The 23,751-nt window shown below is 42.7% G+C and overlaps 2 protein-coding genes across 7 annotated transcripts in view; one reads left to right on the top strand and one right to left on the bottom strand.

The window, feature by feature from the left end:
* The window catches only part of LOC138746517 (mesothelin-like protein), an 82,846-nt gene extending 74,631 nt beyond the window's left edge, over positions 1 to 8,215 (bottom strand). For 3 of the 5 annotated variants that reach the window (XM_069904747.1, XM_069904749.1, XM_069904745.1), the window contains exon 1: positions 8,112 to 8,215. The gene's annotated coding sequence lies outside the window, so the exon portion shown is untranslated. The remainder of the gene's footprint in view (positions 1 to 8,111) is intronic. The other 2 variants (XM_069904750.1, XM_069904746.1) reach the window with 2 other exon arrangements.
* Positions 8,216 to 8,249: 34 nt separating this feature from the next.
* Positions 8,250 to 23,751, top strand: part of LOC138746518 (actin-related protein 2/3 complex subunit 1A-B) — a 50,423-nt gene continuing 34,921 nt past the window's right edge. For both annotated transcript variants that reach the window (XM_069904751.1, XM_069904752.1), the window contains exon 1: positions 8,250 to 8,373. The gene's annotated coding sequence lies outside the window, so the exon portion shown is untranslated. The remainder of the gene's footprint in view (positions 8,374 to 23,751) is intronic.

Raw genomic sequence — 23,751 nt, 5'->3', positions numbered from 1 at the left:
CCATCCGCTCCCTCCTATGCACCACGACTAATGCCAACCCCCATGAATGGATGTTTTCTTTCCCGAGGAAATCCGAATCATGAACAACCATACCAGCGTGGCTCATGGTTCCCGGGCCGGTCCTCCTGTGATGCCATGTCCGGTACTCAAAGAACGACCCCTTGGTTGACCGAGTGACTCTGCTCCATGCGAACCTACATTATGCCTACATTGAGTACCCAGACGGGTGGAAGGACACAGTCTCGTTAAGGGAGCTAGCCCAAGCCGGATCAGGCCCAGCAGTGCTTCCAACCCAACCTCCCCCAAATCCTTCTCCCCCAGGTCATGTGCTTGAACAGAGGGACCAGCACCACCCCACCAGCTCAGGCCAGACTGTTGACAACGCCATTGGGGAATTGAGCAAAGCAGTGGCCACACCCAACGAGCCTGCCGGTAACATGACTCCAGTGACCCCAATCCCGGCATCACGGTGGTCACGCCGGATGGTCAAGTCCCCTGACTGGTACAGCCCCTAATCTCCACCGGGCCCTTTTTTTTTCTTTTTTTTTTACAGCCCTCCATCCACAAAGAAGGGTGAATGTGAAAGTACAGACTCTATCACCAATGTGTATATGTACAGATTGTAGTGTAGGATGACTGTGATTGGCTGAAAGCATAGCCATGTCTACTGACAGGTCTTAAAGGGTTGCTCCTAGCCAGACCAGGTCATTCTGGACTGGTCAACCTACATGTGATACGCTCCAGTCTTCAAGTTAATAAAAGCCTTGGTTTGGATCAACAAGCCTTTGATTCTTTCGACACACTCTACACCCAGTCCATCTCAATACCATGTATTTCCTGTCTTTTTCCAAAGCTTTTTTGAAGCTTTTAGCATTATCTAAATGCATATAAGCTTCACCACTTGAACGGCCATCTTTAGAGGATGTGAACTGCACACCACACACCACATTTTGAAAATCGCTCTCTAAACAAAAAGGAGTAATTTTCTCTAGTGTACATGACCATGGCAAACCACATACTCACACGACATAGACCTCATTCTTTTCGGGAATTTCAGGCTCCTTCTCCTCAACTGCAGGCTCAAATGTAGTAAAGATTCTTCTTCCTGTGCAATGACTCCAGCCTCCTGCCACCATCCACAAAGGAGATGGACCAGCAGAGCTGACACAAGCACCCGTGTTAAGAAGATCTACATGCATTGTCAAAGCACCTGAGAGACCGAATCTTTAAAAAAGGAACTGCGCACTTAAAAAAGTTTGTGCTGCTGGTTTGTGTTTACATTGAAATTCTTTGGCTTGGCTTCGCGGACGAAGATTTATGGAGGGGGTAAAAAGTCCACGTCAGCTGCAGGCTCGTTTGTGGCTGACAAGTCCGATGCGGGACAGGCAGACACGATTGCAGCGGTTGCAAGGGAAAATTGGTTGGTTGGGGTTGGGTGTTGGGTTTTTCCTCCTTTGCCTTTTGTCAGTGAGGTGGGCTCTGTGGTTTTCTTCAAAGGAGGTTGCTGCCCGTCAAACTGTGAGGCGCCAAGATGCACGGTTTGAGGCGTTATCAGCCCACTGGCGGTGGTCAATGTGGCAGGCACCAAGAGATTTCTTTAGGCAGTCCTTGTACCTTTTCTTTGGTGCACCTCTGTCAAGGTGGCCAGTGGAGAGTTCGCCATGTAACACGATCTTGGGAAGGCGATGGTCCTCCATTCTGGAGACGTGACCCACCCAGCGCAGCTGGATCTTCAGCAGCGTGGACTCGATTAATACTGTATTAGTGTGTCGTGTTGCTAGATTAAACATCTCAAGGAAAGGGGATATAATGATTGAGTCCTAGTGATGATCCTGACCACCTGAATGGGTCAGAGGTGAGTTGTTGCAGCTAAGAGTAGATTCAAAGCGGATGCCTGCACGATGTGGTGAGTGAGTACTGAAGCTAACATAGTTGTTATAAAAGAATTGAAGGTTTTTTTTATTACAATAAAGGAAGCATCACTACATGGTCTCCATAAAAGATCAGTATGCTGCTGACAAAATAACAATAGTAAAGAGGAGGCATCAGGGGTTTAACATCCTTAAAAGTGAATATAACTCCAGATCTGTATGGCAGCTATCAGCCTATTCAAGAAATGAAGGAAGGATTATGTTGCTTCTTATTTTTAATTATTATCATTCAGCTTGATGATTCTTTTAACAGATCTTCTACTTCACAATTCCAATTTGAGTCACAGAACTATAGAACACTCCAGCACAGAAACAGGCACCTTCGGCCCTTCTAGTCTGTCTAGATCCATTTTTTTTCCTAGTCCCACTGACCTGCACCCAGTCCATTGCCCTCCATGCCTTTCCTATCCATGTACCTGTCCAAATTCTTCTTAAATGTTAAAATTTAGCCCACATTCACCCCTTCTGCTGGCAGTTCGTTCCACACTCCCACTATTCCCTGCGTGAAGAAGTTCCCCCTAAACTTGTCCCCTTTATATCTCACCCACCGTCAGTGAAAAAAAATCCTATCTATATTTACTCTATCTACCCCCCTCATAATTTTATATACCTCTATCAAATCACCCCTCATTCTTCTATGTTCCAGGGAATAATGTCCTAACCTGTTTAACCTTTCCCTGTAACTCAGTTCCTGAAGTTTGCGCAACAGCCTAGTAAATCTTCTCTGCACTCTTTCTATCGTTGATATCTTTCCTGTATTAGGTGACCAAAACTAGACACAATACTCCAAATTTGGCCTCACCAATGTCTTATACAACTTTACCATAACATCCTAACTCCTATACTCAATATTTTGATTTATAAAGGTCAGTATGCCAAAAGTTCTCTTTACAACCCTATCCACCTGTGTTGCCACTTTCATGGAATTATGTATTCCCAGATCCCTCTGTTCTACCGTACTCCTCAGTGCTCTACCATTTACCATGTATGTCTTTTCTTGGTTTGTCCTTCCCAATTCCAACACCCCACATTTGTCTGCATTAAATGCCATCTGCCATTTTTCAGCCATCATTCCAACTGATCCTGATCCCTCTGCAAGCTTTGAAAACCTTCTTCGCTGTCCACAACACCTCCAATCTTGGTGTTATCTGCAAACTTGCTAATCCAATTTACCAGATTATCTTTCAGATCATTGATATAGATGACACACAACAACAATTGTTGCTTTAATCAACATTGTCTTCCTGACCCTTTTTTTATGAAAGATATTATCAACAAAATGATTAACAATAACGTACAAATATTCAGAAATAAGAGGGCAAAAAGGAAGGAATGGTCATTATCAATGAAGAAAAACTGGTAGAACCAAAAAGCAACAAATCCCCTGGACCCGATGGCTTCCATCCTATGGTTCTAAAACAAAGTGGCTACTGAGAAAATGGGGCATCAGTAATGATTTTCCAAACTCCCCAGGAATACTGAAAATGTCCTTGTGGATTTGAAATCACTAGCGTAACCCCATTAATTCAGGAAAATATGGAAAAAGAAAACACAGGTGTATAGAAAAAGTTGGCCTGGCCTAATGCTAATTATTAACCGAGTGCAATTAGTAATCATATAATGAGATAAGGTTGACATGGTTACTTAACATAATTATTGGAGACTTTTGAAGAAATGATAATCAATTAGATAAAAGAGAGCCAATGGAGGTGTGTATTTTGATTTCCAAAAGGCATTTGATAAAGTGCCACATAAAATCTTTTATCTATCGCTAATAGTTGAAAACATAGTATTAACATGGACTGGATAACAAACAGAAAACATGCTATAGAACAAAGTCACTTTCAGCTATAACTGACGGTGTGCTGCAGGTGCCTTGACTATTTCCAATTTTTATTCATGACTCAGACAAAAATACTCAATGTACTATGTCCAAATTAGCTGCCAATTCAATGATAGGTATAAAACTAGATTGCTAGGAGGACACAAGAGGTCTGCTAAAGAATATTGTATGATTAAATTATGAGGAAATGTGATGTTATGCAGAGAAGATCCATTAGATTTATTCCTGGGATGAAGGAGTTGTTTTTATAAGGAATGATTAAGTAAATTGAGCCTGGATCCAGTGGAATTTAAAGGAATACAACATTACCTAATGAAACATAAAGGTTCTGAAGGAGTTTGACAGGTTAGATATTGTGAAGATATTTCCCTTATTAAGTGGTTTCAGGTTGCCCATTAGAACTGAGATTGGGAAAGAATTTCTTCTGTCAGACCATTGTGAATTTTTGGATTTTTCTATTCCAATTGATTGGCAGGAACTTGAGTCATTAAGCATATTAAAGACTGATGCTTGGTCACCAGGGAAATCAGTGGTAATAAGGATCAGACTGGAAAGTAAGGTCAAAGTCAGTAAATAAAATATGAAATGTGGAGCATGGCAGAGAGGCATTAAAAATATTAACCAACTAGGATCTATTTATAAAATTCTAATGTCTTGAAGTTATGTTAACTATCTATGCCACACCCCGGTCACAGTACATTTTAAAGTATTGCATACTATTAATGGACACACCTACAAGAGAAAAAGGCCCAGAGCTCAGAATTGTAGCTATGTTCAAAGAGTATTATGGGCAGGGTCGGCATCATGGTATGGTGTGGGCGGGCATTCATGGCCCAAGCCCCCAAAATGAGTTATTGTGCCCCCCCATCTGAACACGAACAGAACACGAAACTACCACGAATGGTAGTTCGTGCGTCGTCATCCCCCTCACCACCGCAGTTACCCTAATGCCCCGATTAGATTTGTTCTGACGCCGAGTCTAATTGTGGGCAAGAAAAAGACACCATCAATCATTCCAACCACAAACTATATTTATATGTATTTAACAGAGCAAGATGCCCAAAGGTGTTTTGCAAAAGCTTTATTAACCAAAATTGAAACTGAGACCTATTCACAAAGAATGACATGACTAGTCCATGCACTATACATCACCACACCAAATATATACTTAAAATCTTATTAACTATCAACTTAAAAAGCCAAATATCTTTAAAAATCATTTCACAAATTTTCAATGGAATTAAAAAGTGAATTTGACCTACTTATTCATGTATATATAGCCTAAATTAAACTAAAAACTGGCATTTTTATACCCTAACATAAAATGGCAGTTATAACCAAAGGTGTTATGTAACCTTGATTATAGCAAATTATTTTAATTGAAATTATACAATATGTATCCATGGGCTTGAATTTCAGAAAATAACAATAGAACTGCGCTTATCATATATTTTTGAAACCATAAGGAGTTTCAATAAAACATTTCAGGGAATTTGATTCAATGATGTTCATCTGGTTTTATCCAGAGTTGGGTATAATCTGGTCACATTCCACATTCGAGCATGGTGATCTTTCTCAATGAGCTGACTCTTGACTAAAGGAGCTCAGGTGTAACTTTCAGCTTTTATCTCATTTATCTTGAGTCAAGTTTGCCCTGGGTCAGGTATTCCACCCAGATCAAATCTGCACAGTTCTGGGCAGGAAGATTCTGAAAGCCTCATGCAGCTCAGGGATAGCATTGTCTATGTGCAGGATAGTTGGGGGGCGGGTGGGGGGGCATATCTGCCTGGTCAATTTTGACCAGAAGGCTTTCATTCAGATATCACACATGTACGATGAAAATGCTCTCCAAAATGTACTTTGGGGAGAGAATCCAGAATTAGATAAAATTGCTCTACTCAGATATCTGTAGTGCAGTCTGAATTAATGGGTGGGAAACAGATAGCTTCCCGATCAAGTATGGAGTTAGGCAAGGCTGCCCGTTCTTTTCAGTCTTATTTGTGTACTGCACAGAGCCCTTTGCTGAATCCATCAGGAAGGATGAGGGCATAAGAGGAGTGACAATGCCAGGCAGTGGAGGGACTCAGGTCAAGGTCTCAATGTACATGGATGACAGTGCCGCTTCTGTTTGGAGACACGATTGGTCTGAAGACTGATCAGCGTATGCAGACATTTTGAGTCTGCATTGGGTGCCAGGGTAAACCTGAAGAAGAGTGAAGCAATTCTCTTTGGTAATTGGCCCAACTGGTTCACCATCCCATTCAGTCAGATCTGACTATCTGAAGGTGCTGGGGATCTAGTTTGGAGGGGCTGAGGTGTGCAACAAGAATTTTTCTGAGAAGATCGCAAAGGTCCAGCAAAATTTGGGTCTGTGGGCGCAGCTCTCCCTCTCAAAAACAGGGAAGATTCTGGTCATCAGGTGCGAGGTTCTCTTGGTACAGCTGTCTGTGGCTCATCCTTGTCCTGGCTGTCACCAGAGCAGTTTTTCCAATTCATATGGAGGCCCAAAATGGATAGGGTCTGAAGGGGCACCATATACAAGTTGCCAGACAATGGGAGAAAAGGCGCCTATTCTGACGACCACTTTCATGTGTGGCTGCATCAGGCTGTGTGTGGAACCAAGCTACGTGCTAAGGTTATACCTGTCCCACATGTTGCGAAGGATTGGCTTGGCCCCATTGCTGCACAATGTCTCAGTCAGTTGGACCTTGCCACACCACCTGTCCTTCACTGAAAAGTTTTTTCCAGAACAACACCTTCGACCACAAGGCCATCAGGCAGTAGTCAGCATGGAATGTCTTGCAGAAAGTGAGAGACGATGACACGATGGACCTGGTAGGATGGTTCCTGAAGCAGACTGTACAGGTCATTTGGCAGAATGCCTCATCACCAGGGCTCACAAACAAGCACTAGGTTTCAGCTTGGCTAGTGGTGAGAGTAGCCTTCCCAGTTAGATCCTTCCTGTACAACCAGAACATCACCCACCATGATTGTAGTGGAGACTGTTGCCAACTTATTTGCTGAATGCAGATTCACAAAGAGTATGTGGAGAAGAATGCAAGGATCCTTGTCATGGTTCATCCCTAGTGGCAGCGTGACAGAGGACTCTATGATCTATGGACTCGTCCTGGGGATGCACTCAGAGACAGACATCCATAACTGCTGGAAGACTATCAATTTGGTGAAAGACACTGTTTGGTCTGCCTGAATCCTATTGGTCTTTCAGCAAACTGAAATATCAGTCTGGGAATGCTGCCAATTGGCACATTCCAGGCTGCAGGAGTACATGCTGAGGGACGCACTGAGAGTTGCTGCAGCCGCAGTCTAGAGTCCTCCTATTACAAAGCAATGAGGGGCTGAAACCGAGTGCAAGTCCCTCAACCATCAGAGGGGGGAGAAACAAGGTGCTATGGCGGTTATAACAGTGTATTGAGAGAACAATACTAACAATGCACATTGATGAGAATTGCGAAGATATAACTGGCATTATGGTGTAAAAAGACTGAATAGTTTTCTTTTTGGTAAATATTTATTGTGACTAAAGTATATTTTTAGAAAAAAAAATCGGTGAAAAATTGTGGAGTTTCAATCACACCAGCAAACCTCTTCACAAGGATATTGGGTGGTTACTGCAACTGCAACCTGTGCTTGTACAGGACTCACCCTCCCCAGATTTTATTCACAATAAATTATTTACAAAAATGGTTCAGGAACCTAACCACCCTCATGCACTATTCCTATTATCCATCCTTTCAGCTACCTATATTTCTGTTTGAGTGGGCTTGTAACACTGAAAACCAATCCAGAGATTTGAGGATCTACTCTTTACAGTTACCTAGTTCCCCAAACTTATATTGCAGGGCCTCATCCACTCTCCTACCAATGTTATTGGTGCTAACGTGTAAATCATTATTATTATGAGTGGCCGAAGACTCGGGGAAGATCATGGGAATAGGGCAGAGGATCTCAACCTTTTTCTTTCCACACACATGCCACTTTAAGTGCTCTGTGACTAATAAGGGATTGCTTAAGGCAGTAGAAAAAGGTTGAAAACCACTGTTTTAATCGTGCCCGATTGACTCGTTATGTGCATGGTTTCGTGACTCCAAAGGAAATATTTCTCAAGGGAAATATTGTGGTAACAATTGGGTCTAGAGCCTTTTTTTTAAATTCCCCCATTCACCTGCCACTTTAAGCAATCCCTTACTAGTCACAGAGCACATAGGGATGAGTGGAAAGAAGAAGAGGGAAATGTGATACCTGACATTGACCCAATGGGCTGAATGGCCTCAGACAAGTAAAAGAATAAAAGTGTCCGGCCACAGATGCTGCCTCACCTGTTCAGAGCGGCCATTATTCCCTTGGTTAGTACAGATTCCCACCAGGAGCAGACGACTTGGTGAGCCCTCAACTTGCGGCGCCATGGCAACCGTTTGCGGGCTCGGCACCGGCCGCTGCGTCGTACGCGTGCGCGTCCACGGCCCCAGACCCCGCGCACGGGCGTGTTCGCGGTGCCGCTCCCGGATCCCGACAGCCCGCCTGCGCCTGGTGACCGAATTCGTGTCGACTGACCAGAGTCCGCGAATTCAAGCCCGACAGGTAAGAGCCGGGTGGGTGTTGGAGCCTGGGGGCAAAGGGACACGAGGGCGGGCGGCCCCCCCCCCAAAAAAAGGGAGGGGGGGAAGGGAAAGAAACGGCCGAGGCCTGCTCCCCGGCGGAAGGCGAGAGAGAATGAAGGGGAGGGGTAAGAGCTGCCCCTGCGGGAGCCAGAGGCCGGCCCACCAAGTCACATCCTGGGGACTGGCGAGGAACTGACCCAGGAAGGAGAAATGCCTCCAGTGACCTGTTCCCAAGTTTGGGGGGGTGGGTGGGTCTGGGGTCTGGAGCCGTGCCTTGGGGACTGAGGTTGGTAGCAATGCCGAGCAGTGGGAACAAGTGGAGAAAACTACTGCCAAGGCCGTCAGAGACACTCAGGTTCCATTGGAGTTTTTCTGTATTCTGGCCCAAACAGTAGGCAGGTAGGTATCATATTACTTGTGGCATATGGTTTCAGGCATTAAAAACATCAGCTACTTGAAATTTAAAATAAAAATGGAAAATATCAAATCATTTAGCAGGTCAGACAATTGTGGAAGTGCAGTGGTTCACGTTATGATCCATTAAAGGATGATGTGCCCCAGAAGGCCATCCTTTTTCTCAGTCATTTATTCACAGGATATTGGTTGGCATCGCTGACAAGGCTAGTATTTATTGACCATCCCTAATTCCTGTGCCGTGATTACCTTGCTGGGCAATTCTGGTTAAGAATTAACCACACTGATGTCTATCAATGCGCAAGCCTGTCTGGGAAGAGGACAGTTTTCCTTCCTTGAGGATAACTGTGAACCAGATTTCTACTGACTATCATATCATTATTACTGTGTTTAATGCTACCATATATGTTAAGGCTTATTTAACTAAATTTGTCAGCTATATTAGTCGAGATTTAAACTGGTCTTCTGGAAGCTAGTCAAGAAAATCATTAATTCTTTTGTTGTCCATAAAGTTAGGGAAATCATTACAATATTTTTAATCTTGGAGAAATTTTATTAATTTGTCTTGAGGTTTTGCCACAGTGTAGTGCAATGGACACATGAAATATTCTCGTTTTTTTTAGATTTGGGTTAGCTTTTGTTGAAGAATGATGATCAGTGGAATGAATCGGTTAGTTATTGGAATGTCTGATAATTTTGTTCCAGTAACTGATAATATTGGAAAAATATTAATTTTGATCAATACGTAGTAACAGACTATTTAAATTTGAATGTTTGAAGGAAAGTAATTGCTTAAAAGAAAGAGCTAGCATTTATATAGTACTTTCCTAAGAATGCTCCAACTTGCTTTGCAACCAATTAATCAATAAAGTACAGTTACTCAAAAACCATGACCTACCACAGGTCTCTCCTATACTTCATCCTCTGCTGGATCCATACGTTCAGTCGCCAGTTCTTCACTTACCTGGCATCAATCAAGGATTGGACGCTCACCTTCCTATGTCTACCATACAGTTTTTTAGGTCATCCTGGCAACCAGTGTAACAAAGGCTCAGTTCAATAAACAGTTCAAAGGTAAATGATGAGTTGTATTGGTGCAGGTTGAGAAATGCATGTTCGCCAAGAACAGGATTTTCTGGTTGTCCTCCAAACAGTCCACTAAACTCGGCTGAAGTAGTAAAATATAAAAACACAAAAATTCTGGAGGAACTCAGCAGGACTCAGCAAGGTATATGACAAAGGGCTCAGGCCTGAACCATTGGTTATACGGGTACTCCCCGACTTACAACCGTAATTGGGACGAATGATCGGCCATAGCTTGAAATGGGTGCAAGTTGGAATTTTGTCCATGTGCAAGGAGTATCAAAGTCTTAAAGCAAACTTTTTAATCAAATTTTTTTCATCATCTTTTGACGGTAACAACTTGAAGCTTCCTGAATTTGTCAATCAACCTTGGCAAATCTTTCCACATTCTGGTCCATGTTTACCTTGTTCGTCAGCGTCCCTAGGCTGGGTGTGGCCATCTCATCTTGATTCCTGTGCACATGCACAAGTCTTTTGGCGCATGCACAATGGGTTCTTGTTTTGAAGTTCGGTTGGCGCAGGCGCGAGAGTTAATGGCACAAATTCATTATCGTTAATGTTAAGGGTGCTTGACTCTTGCGCCTGTGCCAACCAAACTCCAATGCGCAAACCCACCATGCATGCGCCAACTGGAGACTCATGCATACACACAGGAAATCACAATGACTGCACCCAGCCTTCAGACCCTGGGACGCTGACTAACAAAGTAAGTACGTACATTTTAGCTTTTACATGCCCTATGTCCATGTTATAGTTTGTCAAATACAACATGACCCATGTAAATTTTATATTTTTAAAATTTTTTTTGGTTGAACGTGCAGATGGACGCAAGTTGCATAGGTTGCAAGTCATGGAGTATCTGCATATCTTTACCACCTCTGGACCCGCTGAGTCCCTCTAGCATTTTAACTACAATCTCAGCATCTGGAGACTTTTGTGTTCCATTTGAAGTAATAAAATGTTTCAGTTTTACTGCAACTTAGAGGAAGCTGGACAAAGAATGTAACATATCAACAATAAGGTGTGTCCAGATCCCCCTAGGTGATACTTAAACATATGACCTCTGTTAGTAAAATGTTGGTGCAAATCTTTAAAAGTTTTTTTCTTTTTTAAGAAAATGGTACTGGTAATTGTTGAATTTTTTGATACAGGAAACTGAATTTGCACGTGATTTCCAAGATGTATGCAATGCAGAAATAAAAGAATCAAATCCTTTTTCCATTGAGGTGTCGGGTTTATTTTCATATGCATTTGGGGGTTAGATACCATATTGCTTCAGAATGTTGTGCAGGTCATACCACCTCTTGCCCCTTCAGTGTACAATGACTCATTAGGGTGAAGTACAAATAGGATAAGGGAAACAGTGAGATAGAAGAGAAGAAATGGAAAATGTTCCTGTCAAATGTTAAAAACATAATTTAAATTGTGGGTTTTCCCCGAGGGCTCCGATTTTCTTCCACCCTTCAAAAATGTCCCAGGGTGTAGGTTAATCAGGTGTAAATTGCGCGGCACAGACTTGTGGGCCAAAATGGCCTGTTAACATGCTGTATGTCTAAATTTAAATTAAAAAAAAAAATTAAATAACGTAGCATGCGTGCTCCTGTGAAGTGTGGAAAGAATAACACACACACACAAGAAGATGAAGACTGATTTATTGAATTGGCACCTCTGCTTGCATTCCCTCCCTGCTGCTGACGACAGGAGTGACGTCACAGCAGCGCCGGCCTCAGATTGTTCAGCGTTCTTGCCATTGCTTGTTGTTTACCGCCACACAGGTGGTCATTTGGGACACAGGTCGTTGGCACCCTGTGGGGTTTGTACAATTGCTGAGTTCGTCGGCTACTACATGATGCGCCCCCACCCCCCCCCCCCCCCCCCACCAAAGAACTGCCGATCAGAGCACTGTTTGCCACTTACAGTGGCCTACCTTTACGTTGCAGGGGCTGAGTGGAGACGAATTGGCTAATGTCCAGATGTGCTGGTTTGAGGCAGTCAATAATGAAAGCCTCTTCCTTACTGTCAATGTCCAGCACACTTATTGATCCATTGTGTTTGACTACTTTATACAGCTCCTCATTCAGTCGTTGCAAAGGTGTTCAGTGTGCCCCCCTCCAAACAAAAACGTACTCACAGGTCTCTTAAGTCTTTGGGGACATAGGCTTTGGCCTGGCCATGCGGTGGAGGTTGCTGAGATGCTAGATTACCCAGTCTTTCCCTCAGCTTAGTCAATGAGGTCGTGGGGTCAAGAGTTCGTGGCGGCGGCCAAGAACTCACCTGGTATCACCAACGGCGCGCAGTATACCATCTCGGCTGTTGAGGCTTTGGTCATCTTTTGGCGTGGTGTGGATCCCCAGGAGGGCCCAGGGTAGCTCATCTGCCTAGATCGTCTCCTTGAGCTAAGCCATCAAGGCCGCCTTTAGGTGCCTGTGGAACTGCTTGAGGGTGAGGGTGGTAAGCCATGGTATGGTGGAACTGGTTTCCCAGCAAATTGGCCAGTGCTGCCCAGAGTCCCGAAGTGAACTGTGTACCTCTATCAGCGGTCGTATGCTCCGGGACTCTGAATCTACACCCAGGTCTCAGTGGTTGTGTCGGCCAGCAGGACCACTTCCGGCCACCTCGTGGAGCAGTCAATCATGGTGAGGAGATACCTCGCCCTGCGGGAGATCGATAGCAGTCCTACAGTGTCAATATGGACATGGGTGAACCTATGTCACACTGGCTCGAAAGTCTGGAGGGAGTGGCTTTATTTGTGTCTGCACTTTGGATGTCTGGCAGAGTGTGCAAGTTTTGGCCCACTGACTTTCCTGTTTCCAGAGGCCATGCCAGACGAATTTACTGACAACCATCTTGACAGAAGTTCTGATGGCTGTGTGTGCTAGTTTGTGCACAGTGTCGAAAATCTGCCGCCTCCATGCTGCTGGCACGATGGGGTGGGGTTTGCCGGTGGAGACATGTCTGGTTACCAGATGTTCTGTATGCCGGGATCTCAGGGTTTTCCTGCTGTGCCCTGGCTAGGGCGGAATAGTCTATTCCCTGGGACAGGGCCTGGATGGACTCGATTGTGGGGGCTGGACAGTGTGTCGGCCACCACATTGGTCTTATCTGTGATGTGTTGGATGTTTGTGGTGAACTCAGACACGTATGAGAGGTGTATTCCACCTGGCTGACCATGCGTCAGGCACTTTATGTAAGGTGAAGGTTAATGGTTTATGGTTCATGAAGACCCTGAATTGTCGACCTTCCAAAGATACCTGAAATGCCTGATGGCCAAGTACAGCGCCAATAGCTCCTGGTCAAAGGCACTGTATTTGAGTTCAAGTGGCTGGAGGTGCCTATTAAAGAAGACCAGGGGCTGCCATTGCCCTTCAATGAATTGCTCCAGTATGCCCCTACCACTGTGCTGGAGGCATCTACTGTGAGAGTGGTTGGGACCTCTGGCCTGGGGTATACCAGAAGCGTGGCATTGGGCAGTGGATCTTTGGCCTTCTGAAATGCTTCCGAAGCCTCATCGTCCAAGGTAATTTCTTTATCTTTCACCGCCGTGAGTGCAAAAAGAGGGCGCATGATATGGGCCGCTGCCAGTATGAATCATTGATAAAAGTTAATAACAGCAAACTCTTGCAACCCCTTCACTCTACGAGGCTTGGCCAAACGACCTCTACCTTTTCAGGCAGGAGTTTCGCTCCATGCCTGTTGATTTGATGCCCCAGGAAGTTGATAGTTTCCAACCCGAACTGGCACTTAGCAGGGTTTATAGTAATTCCAAACTCCTGTAGCCATGTACACAGTCGCCTTAGATGGGCTGTGTACTCTGTGTGATTGTAGCTGGTGATGAGAATATCGTCCAAATAGATAAACAAATGGGAGATCCCAGTCTACCGCATCCGTCAGCCTCCGGAAGGTCTGGGCTGCATTCTTAAGTCCAAAGGGCATTCTCAGGAATTCAGAGTCCAAAAGGGGCAATAATGGTGGTTTTAGGGATGCCATCAGGATGGACTGGGATCTGATGACAGCTCCTGATGAGGTCAACTTTTGAAAATACCTATGCCCCTTGCTAGTTAGCAGTAAAGTCTTGGCTATGGGGCACTGGGTACCTGTCAGGTATGGTGGCTCGTTGAAGTGGCGGTAGTCACAACATGGCCTCCACCCTCCTGCTGCCTTCAGTGCCATGTATAGGGGTGGCCTAGGGGCTGTCGGAGTGCTGCACTATTGCCAGCTCTTCCATTTTTCAAAACTCCTCCTTGGCGAGGGTGAGCTTCTTGGGGGAAGACTCCACACCCTGACATGGAGCAGCGGTCCTCAGTGAAGATGTGGTGCCGTACACTGTGCCTTCGTTCAGCTGAGGAAAATTGTGTGCCACGATCGAAGGGATCTCTGCTCGTATCCGCATAAATGTGTTGTCAGACAGAATAACAGAGTTGAGATGGGAGGGCAGATAACGTCTTCCCCCGGGGCGTTGTTTGAAAAGTCCTGGCATGCACCAAACACCACCCTTTAAGGTCCACCAGCAGGCAGTTGGCTTGCAGGAGTCTGCTCCCAGGAGTGGATGCACCACGGCCGCAATTGTGAATGTCCACGTGAACTGGTCACTGCCGAAGCGGAGGGGGAAGGTGCGGGTGCTGCCCTCAGAGCCAGGAACAACTTTCTGTTCTGAGTGTTGTAGGTGGGGGGTGGGGTGGGAGGACACTTATTTTGGCACTGGTGTCAACGAGAAAGTGCCTTCCAGACAGAGTGGCCCACATGTGGAGGAGGCTCTCATGTTGGCCAACCACCACAACCATTAATGATGGTTGGCCATGGCATTTCCCTGAAATGTGCAGGGTGGGCGGCATCGACGGCCCCCACTAATATATCCTAATTTCAAAGTATCATCTTCCAAAAGCATGAGCTACGATATTCCAAATTTCAACCTCTTTAATCCAATAAATCCAACTCTGTGACTGTTGCTTTATGTGGCTTTAATGTTTTAATAAAACAGATAAACATTTTTGCATAAATTTGCATTAAGACTTTCATAACGATGAATATTTACAGTATGGTGATGCAAAAGCTTAGAGATACTATCTTAAATAAATACACAAACTTTAAAGAGATGCACAGAAAATATTTAAGGAGAAACACAATTAAAAGAAAAACCTCTCATGCTCACACCTTCTCTACATCCTGAAGAATAATGACCAAGTCGTTAGTCTGGACAGATGTTATGACATATTACATCATAGTGACTGTGGTAACACTGCAAACAATAGTCTCTTAAAGTCATTAAAAAACACAAGATTTTAGCCTTTACACCCGCACCCCCTAAGTGGTGATGGTAGCAATACTTTTGAGTCGGGAATCCACTTGCGTTTCTGTTTGCTGTGGCCTTGTTGCCAGCTGTGTGCGAGGCCCAGCAATCTGCTCCACTGAGGCGCTGTTTTCTTTTTTCGCTCTCCAGAGCACGTCCACCCTGTTTCTGACTTTCCTGGGGTCGCTGAAGTCCTCGTCAGCGAGCAAGAGTCATATCCTTGGGCAGCTGCTCCAGGAAAATCTGCTCAAAGAGCAGGCAAGGCCTGCTCATTCAACAAGAGCCAGCCTTTCACTCGAGGACGATGGGGCCCTGTCCCCCAAACTGTCCATATGCAACAATCGGGCAGTGCGCTTGTGCTACGAGAGTCCAAAGGTGCAGGTTAATAACTCCTTGAGTGCATCGTATCTGCCTTGCTCCAGAGGCTGCAGCAGGAAGTCGGTGACCCTTGCCACTGTGTCCTGGTTGAGTTAGCTCACCACGTAGTACTAATATGTGTTGTTGGTGGTGATCTGTCGAAGGTGGAACTGGATCTCAGCCTGTTCAAACCACACTTGTGGCTGCGATGCCCAAAAAGTTGGCAGCTTCAACGAAACTGCTTGAAGAGCTGCTTGGTCCAGAGTCACATGATGGAGTAGTGGCCGGTAGGGTAAAACCAGCCCTCTCCAGAAAAAAAGTCAAGAATAGACAAAGTTCAACAAACATAAAATAAAAGAAATAGAAGATAAAGTTGTAGAGAAGAGAAAGAATATGGCACCCAGGAAGGAAAAAGTAAAAACAATGGGGAAAAAAGAAGAAAAGTCACCTGAAAAGAAAGAAGGCCTTAATTGCACGAAGGAACAGGGAGCCATGGTGGCGAAGAGCATCAGTTCTCCGAGGTTGGTGTCAGCCCTGCAGAGTTGAAAACCCCCACCCCCGACTGGTGGACTGCAAAAATGGCTCTCTGAGCCAAACAAAAGTGCACAACTGCGCATGCGCGAGGAGTTGCGCATGAGCTGTGTGAAATCAAAGGTAAAAGAAAACACCGACGGGAAGGGGGTTTAGCCGAGGAGCGGGCAACCACAGCGCGACCAGCTGAGGGATGTTTGACACCAGGGGTCTCAGCTGGAAGATGACGAAGGTGGCAGGATTGGGAGTGAGGTACCAGGCGAGGAAGAAAGCCGACGGGGTGAACAGCAAGAGGAGCAGCAGCAGGCAGCCCGACAGATGAGCAGCCCAGAAGGGAAGGACCAACAGCAAGAGGCCCAGCAAGAAGAGGCCTGACAAAGAGATACAAGCAACTCATCAGGAAAATACAAAGAAGAGAAGACAGAAACACAGGTACAGACACAGAAGAAGAGGAAGAAGACCAAGATCTTCACAGAGAAATAGAAGGTAAAACAGATGGACAGAATATAGAGAACAAATGAGAGCATTAAAAGAATGGTTGTCATTAGAATTTAATGCAATTAAAAGAAAAATGAAAAGAACAGAAGATAAAATGCAAAGATTAGAACTGGTCATGACAGAAATGGGAAAAGAGAAGAAATTTTGCAAGAACGAGAAACAGCTGTAGAAATGGAAGTAAACGACTTGAGGAAAATTGGAAGAAAGTGAGAAAAAAATTAAAGAGACACAAGAGTTGTTATCTCAGAAAGTTGATATGTTGGAAAATTATAGTAGGCAAAACAACATAAAAATAGTGGGCCTAAAGGAGGGTGAAGAAGGCACAGATATGAAGGAATTTATAAAAGGATAGATCCCGAAGGTCCTGGGAGCGACAGAAATGCAGGAAGAAATGGAAATAGAAAGGGCACACAGAGCATTAGTTCCAAAACCGCAGAAACATCAAAAACCGAGATCCATCTTAGTAAAATTTTTGAGATATACAAGAGAAAATATACTGGAGCGGGCAAGAAATAAAATTAGAAAAGATAATAAACCATTGGAATACAAGGGTCAAAAAATATTTTTTTACCCAGACATAAGTTTTGAACTCTTAAAGAAGAGGAAGGAATTTAATACAGCAAAATCGATCCTATGCAAAAAAGGTTATAAATTCATGTTAAGACATCCAGCTGTGTTTAAAATATTTATACCCAGGGAGCAAAACATATTGTTCTCGGATCTAGAGGAAGCACAAGAATTCACAGAGCATTTGCAGGACAGAAGGAGAGATGAAGAGATGTAATAAGAATGAAGAACAGCGATAAAGTATATGTAAAGATAATGTATATGTAAAGAACTAAAGAGGGAAAAGAGAAGGGAAGGAAGAAAGTAAGGGGGGGAAAAAAGTGTTTTTAAAAAAAAAAAAAAAATGTTCTGAGGGGGTTGGAGGGGGGGAGAGAATAACCGTCACTGCGAAATCAGTTGATGCTTGCGAGCAAGATCGCAATCCAAATGGAATGGGGAGTAGTGGTTGCCCGGTAAGGGATAAGGGGCAACTCAGAGAGGGAAGGGGGCATTTGGGGCTAAGGTAATATTGTGTATGGGGATTGTTGGAGTATTTTATGTTTTAAATGTGTTGTCATATATTGAGTTTAAAAAGGGAAAACTGAGAGATGAAAAGGGTTCATCAGAAATGAGGTGTAAACAAGATATAAGATGGCCAACGTTGAACTATATGACTATAAACATTAATGGAATACATAACCAAATTAAAAGGAAGAGACTATTAGATTTACTGAAAAAAGTAAAAAATAGATACAGCATTTGTGCAGGAAATGCATCTAACTAAAGTGGAACATAACAAATTAAAGAGAGACTGGGTATGACACGTAACGGCAGCGTCATATAATTCAAAAGCTAGAGGTGTAGCCATATTAATTAATAAAAATGTATCAATCAAAATAGAGGAGGAAATAATAGATCCAGCAGGGAGGTATGTAATGATAAAGTGTCAGATATACTCAGAATTTTGGAATTTGCTCAATATATATGCACCTAATGAGGAGGATCAAAAGTTTATGCAGGATATTTTTTTGAAGATTGTAGATACACAAGGAAATATATTGATAGGAGGGGATTTTAACCTTAATTTGGATCAAACCTTGGATAAAACTGGACAAAAGACAAGCAAAAAGAATAAAGTAGCCCAATTTATGGTTAAATCAATGCAGGAAATAAAACTTATGGATATATGGAGGAGGCAACACCCAAGAGAGAATGAATATTGATATTATTCGAGTAGGCATAATACATACTAAAGGATTGATATGTTTTTGTTGTCGGCCCATATTCAAAGGAGAGTTAGGAAAACTGAGTATAAAGCTAGACTACTATCTGATCATTCACCCCTGTTATTAGCAATAGAACTGGGGGACATCCCATCAAGAACATATAGATGGAGGTTAAACTCCATGCTACTTAAAAGGCAGGAAATTAGAGAGATAATTGAATGCCAAATTAAAACCTACTTGAAATAAACACGGATTCAATGAAAGACAAATTTGTATTAATGGATGCAATGAAAGCCTTCATTAGAGGACAGATATAAGTTATGTAACTAAGATGAAGAAGGACTGCAATTGGGAAATGGAGCAGTTGGAAAGGGAGATAGTAAGTAAAAAAAGGAACTAGTAAAAAGGAGGATATAACGAAAAGGAGAGAATTGGCGGACAAAAAGAATAAAATACGAAACATTACAAACATATAAGGTGGAGAAGAACATTACGAAAATAAAGCAAAAATATTATTAACTGAGAGAACAAACACATAAAATATTAGCCTGGTAAAAAGAACAAGCTAAAAGAACTGTATTGGCATCAAGGAAAAAGGACAAACAAATTACATATAACCTAAAAGAGATTAATGAAAACTTTAAGGAATTTTATGAACAATTATACCAAACTGAGAATGAGGGGAAAGATGATAAAATAGAAGAGTTTTTAGCTAAAATTAAACTGCTGAAATTGCAAGAAGAGGAACAAAACAAATTGATAAAATCATTTGAAATAGAGGAAGTACAGGATATATTAAAAAAAACTGCCAAACAATAAAACACCAGGGGAGGATGGATTCCTAATAGAATTCTATAAAGCATTTAAAGAGTTATTAATTCCTCCTCTCCTGGAAGTAATGAACCAGATAGAAGCAACACAAAACTTGCCAGATTCATGTCTTTGGCTTGGCTTCGCGGACGAAGATTTATGGAGGGGGTAAAAAAGTCCACGTCAGCTGCAGGCTCGTTTGTGGCTGACCAGTCCGATGCGGGACAGGCAGACACGATTGCAGCGGTTGCAAGGGAAAATTGGTTGGTTGGGGTTGGGTGTTGGGTTTTTCCTCCTTTGCCTTTTGTCAGTGAGGTGGGCTCTGCGGTCTTCTTCAAAGGAGGCTGCTGCCCGCCAAACTGTGAGGCGCCAAGATGCACGGTTTGAGGCGTTATCAGCCCACTGGCGGTGGTCAATGTGGCAGGCACCAAGAGATTTCTTTAGGCAGTCCTTGTACCTTTTCTTTGGTGCACCTCTGTCACGGTGGCCAGTGGAGAGCTCGCCATATAATACGATCTTGGGAAGGCGATGGTCCTCCATTCTGGAGACGTGACCCATCCAGCGCAGCTGGATCTTCAGCAGCGTGGACTCGATGCTGTCGACCTCTGCCATCTCGAGTACCTCGACGTTAGGGGTGTGAGCGCTCCAATGGATGTTGAGGATGGAGCGGAGACAACGCTGGTGGAAGCGTTCTAGGAGCCGTAGGTGGTGCCGGTAGAGGACCCATGATTCGGAGCCGAACAGGAGTGTGGGTATGACAACGGCTCTGTATACGCTTATCTTTGTGAGGTTTTTCAGTTGGTTGTTTTTCCAGACTCTTTTGTGTAGTCTTCCAAAGGCGCTATTTGCCTTGGCGAGTCTGTTGTCTATCTCATTGTCGATCCTTGCATCTGATGAAATGGTGCAGCCGAGATAGGTAAACTGGTTGACCGTTTTGAGTTTTGTGTGCCCGATGGAGATGTGGGGGGGCTGGTAGTCATGGTGGGGAGCTGGCTGATGGAGGACCTCAGTTTTCTTCAGGCTGACTTCCAGGCCAAACATTTTGGCAGTTTCCGCAAAGCAGGACGTCAAGCGCTGAAGAGCTGGCTCTGAATGGGAAACTAAAGCGGCATCATCTGCAAAGAGTAGTTCACGGACAAGTTTCTCTTGTGTCTTGGTGTGAGCTTGCAGGCGCCTCAGATTGAAGAGACTGCCATCCGTGCGGTACCGGATGTAAACAGCGTCTTCATTGTTGGGGTCTTTCATGGCTTGGTTCAGCATCATGCTGAAGAAGATTGAAAAGAGGGTTGGTGCGAGAACACAGCCTTGCTTCACGCCATTGTTAATGGAGAAGGGTTCAGAGAGCTCATTGCTGTATCTGACCCGACCTTGTTGGTTTTCGTGCAGTTGGATAATCATGTTGAGGAACTTTGGGGGACATCCGATGCGCTCTAGTATTTGCCAAAGCCCTTTCCTGCTCACGGTGTCGAAGGCTTTGGTGAGGTCAACAAAGGTGATGTAGACATGTAAGACAGCAATAATTACAGTAATACCAAAGATGGGGAAGGATCCATTAACACCAGCATCATATGGACCAATATCTCTACTTAACTCAGATTATAAGATAATAGCAAACTTATTAGCAAACAGATTGGCTGATTGTGTACCAAAAATAGTAAAACAAGATCAAACTGGATTTATTAAGAAAAGATGAGTGGATAATGTCTGTAAACTTATTAATCTAATTCATGCAGTTCAAGGAAATAAGAAGCCAATAGTGGCTGTTACTTTAGACGCAGAAAAAGGCTTTGATAGAGTAGAGTGGAACTATTTATTTAAAGTATTACAATCTACCAGATCAATATATTAATTGGATTAAAGCATTGTATAATGGACCGTTGGCAAAGGTCGCAGTAAATGGATATGTATCGAACCAATTTAAATTAAGTAGGTCAACTAGACAGATTCCCCCCTCATTGTTCGCCTTAGCAATAAAACCATTGGCAAAACTAATAAGAACAGAAAATAAAATAAAAGGGATAAAAATAAAGGAGAAGGAGTATAAAATCAGCTTTTTTGCAGATGCCATCATAGTATACCTAACAGAACCAGAAATATCAATAAAAGGATTACATAAGAAATTGAAGGAGCATGGAGTAATATCGGGGTGCAAGATCAACGCAAATAAAAGTGAAGTGATGCCAATGAGTAACACGAATTATACAGAATTTAAAAAAGAATCACCATTTAAATGGCAAACACAAGCAATTCGATACCTAGGGATCAGGTTGGATAATAACTTAAGCCACTTGTACAAACTAAATTATCAGCTACTAATAAAGAAATTGCAGGAAGACTTAGAACATTGGAAAGAATTACCGCTAACCTTGATAGGGAGGGTAAATTGCATTAAAATGAATATTTTCCCAAGGATACAATACTTATTTCAATTGTTACCAATTCCCTTAACAGACAAATTCTTTATTGAACCAAAGAGAATAATAAGGAAATTCTTGTGGAAAGGGGGGAAATCGAGGGTAGCGTTAGATAAATTAACAGAGAGGTATAACCAAGGTGGTTTGGAGTTATCAAACTTTAAAAATAATTATAGAGCTGCACAATTAAGGTATTAGATTGTTACCAGACAAGGGAAAAACCAGACTAGACTAAGATAGAACTAGATAAAATAGGGGAGAAGGTACCGGAACATATACTTTATAAGTGGGACGAAAAGCTGGTGCAATATAAAAGATCACCAGTATTGCATCATTTACTCAATATATTGAAGAAGGTCCACTTAGAAAGGAAAAAAAAACAAATGACCAAATACAAAAATTGTTATTGATACAAAACCCACTAATCCCTTTTACAATAAATAACCTTTCCTTTAGAGAATGGGAGGGAAAAGGAATCGAAAGAATACAAAATTGTTTTTTGGGAAATAATTAACATTTGAACAGTTGAAGTACAAATATGGAATAATGCATGGTACAATGTTTGCATATCAACTGAAAGCTTATTTAAAGGATAAATTGGGTAACAGTTTGAGATTACCAGAAGGATATGTGATTACAGACACAATGATAATTAAAAGATTTATAATGTACATTAAGCTGCAAGAGAAGGAAAATGATGAAATAAGCTATCAACCTAAACAAAAGTGGGAAAAGGATTTAAATGTAAAGATAAAAAATGAAACATGGGAAAAATTATGTTCTGGAAGATTGAAGAATACAATAAACACAAGGCATGATACAATATAATTGTATATATAATTGTACAGGTTATATATCACGCCTCAAAAGTTAAAAGAATGGGATCCAACTTTATCAGATAGATGCTTTCGGTGTAAGAAGGTAATGGGAACAACAATAGATGCAATTTGGGCATGTACGAAAATTAATATGTTTTGGGAAGATCTAAATCAGATATTAAATAAAATCACAAAAAATAACAACCAAAAAATCCAGAGATCTTTCTTCTAAGTAACATAAGAAGTGAGGAATTAGGCCTCAAATTGGATAAAGTGCAAAAAAGATTTATTATGATAGCCTTAGCTGTAGCAAAAAAATGTATAATGTCAACTTGGAAAATGGAAGAGAGCCTGAGAATACAGCAATGATGTATGGAAATGAATAAATGTATTCCATTGGAAAAAATAACATATAATTTAAAAAAAAAATAAAGTCACATCATTTGAACAAATTTGGGAACCATACATGGAACATAACAGAGAGGGGTTGCCTCAGACTTCCACCCCCTAAAATGATAAGAAGTCAAAACTATTTGATTCAGTGTGTAAAAGTAGATGATGCATTTTTCTTGTTTATTTTTCATTGTGTGATGACATTGTTTAATGGGTTTATTGTATTGTATATGTTGAATATTTATTGGTTTTGGAGGGGGTGGGAAGGGGAAAAAAAGGGATAAAATGCCACTGTGTATATTTAATGAGAAACATTTGTATATATTTTGGTTGATATGGTTGACAGTGTGAAAAATAAAATATTATTAAAAAAATATCTGCTTGGTCTGTCATCTTCAGATCCAACTGCCAGTTGGACCTGTCGGGGTCACTAATGAAGCGTGCATGCTACCGCAAAATGTGGAAAAAATGACAAAACACCCATGAAGTTGAAGACTGATTTATTGCACTGGCGGCTCTGCTTGTATTCTCTCCCTGCTACTGATGACAGGAGTGATGTCATAGCGGTGGTGGTCTTGGATTGGTTGGCGTTCTCGCTGTTGCTCGTTTCCCACTGCAGGTGGTCACCTGGGACAAAGGTTGTTGGCCCCCGTGCATTCATCGGCCATCTTGTGCACTGGGTCGCACTCCAGTTACCGGACCGCCACAATAAACTGATTGTTACAGCAGACCAAAGGATTATTACAAAATAACTTGAAAATCACTTTGGAGAATTTGCTGTTAGTTTGCATTACATTTATGATTACACTTGTGCTATTCATTTAGAATAGTGTTTCTCAACCTTTTTTATTCACAGACCACTTAAGTATTTCCTTTCCTTAACATTGACCACGGATCACCAGCAAATGGGAAGGGAGAGGGGGGTTGTGGGCAAAATCGAGCCATTTCTCAGACCATCAATGGGATTTTTGTTTTATTTTG

This window comes from Narcine bancroftii, chromosome 12 (assembly GCF_036971445.1).
Source record: "Narcine bancroftii isolate sNarBan1 chromosome 12, sNarBan1.hap1, whole genome shotgun sequence".
In the NCBI taxonomy this organism is placed as follows: Eukaryota; Metazoa; Chordata; class Chondrichthyes; order Torpediniformes; family Narcinidae; genus Narcine; species Narcine bancroftii.
The sequence above is the reverse complement of the archived record's forward strand: the minus strand, read 5'-3'. Positions and strand labels throughout refer to the sequence as shown.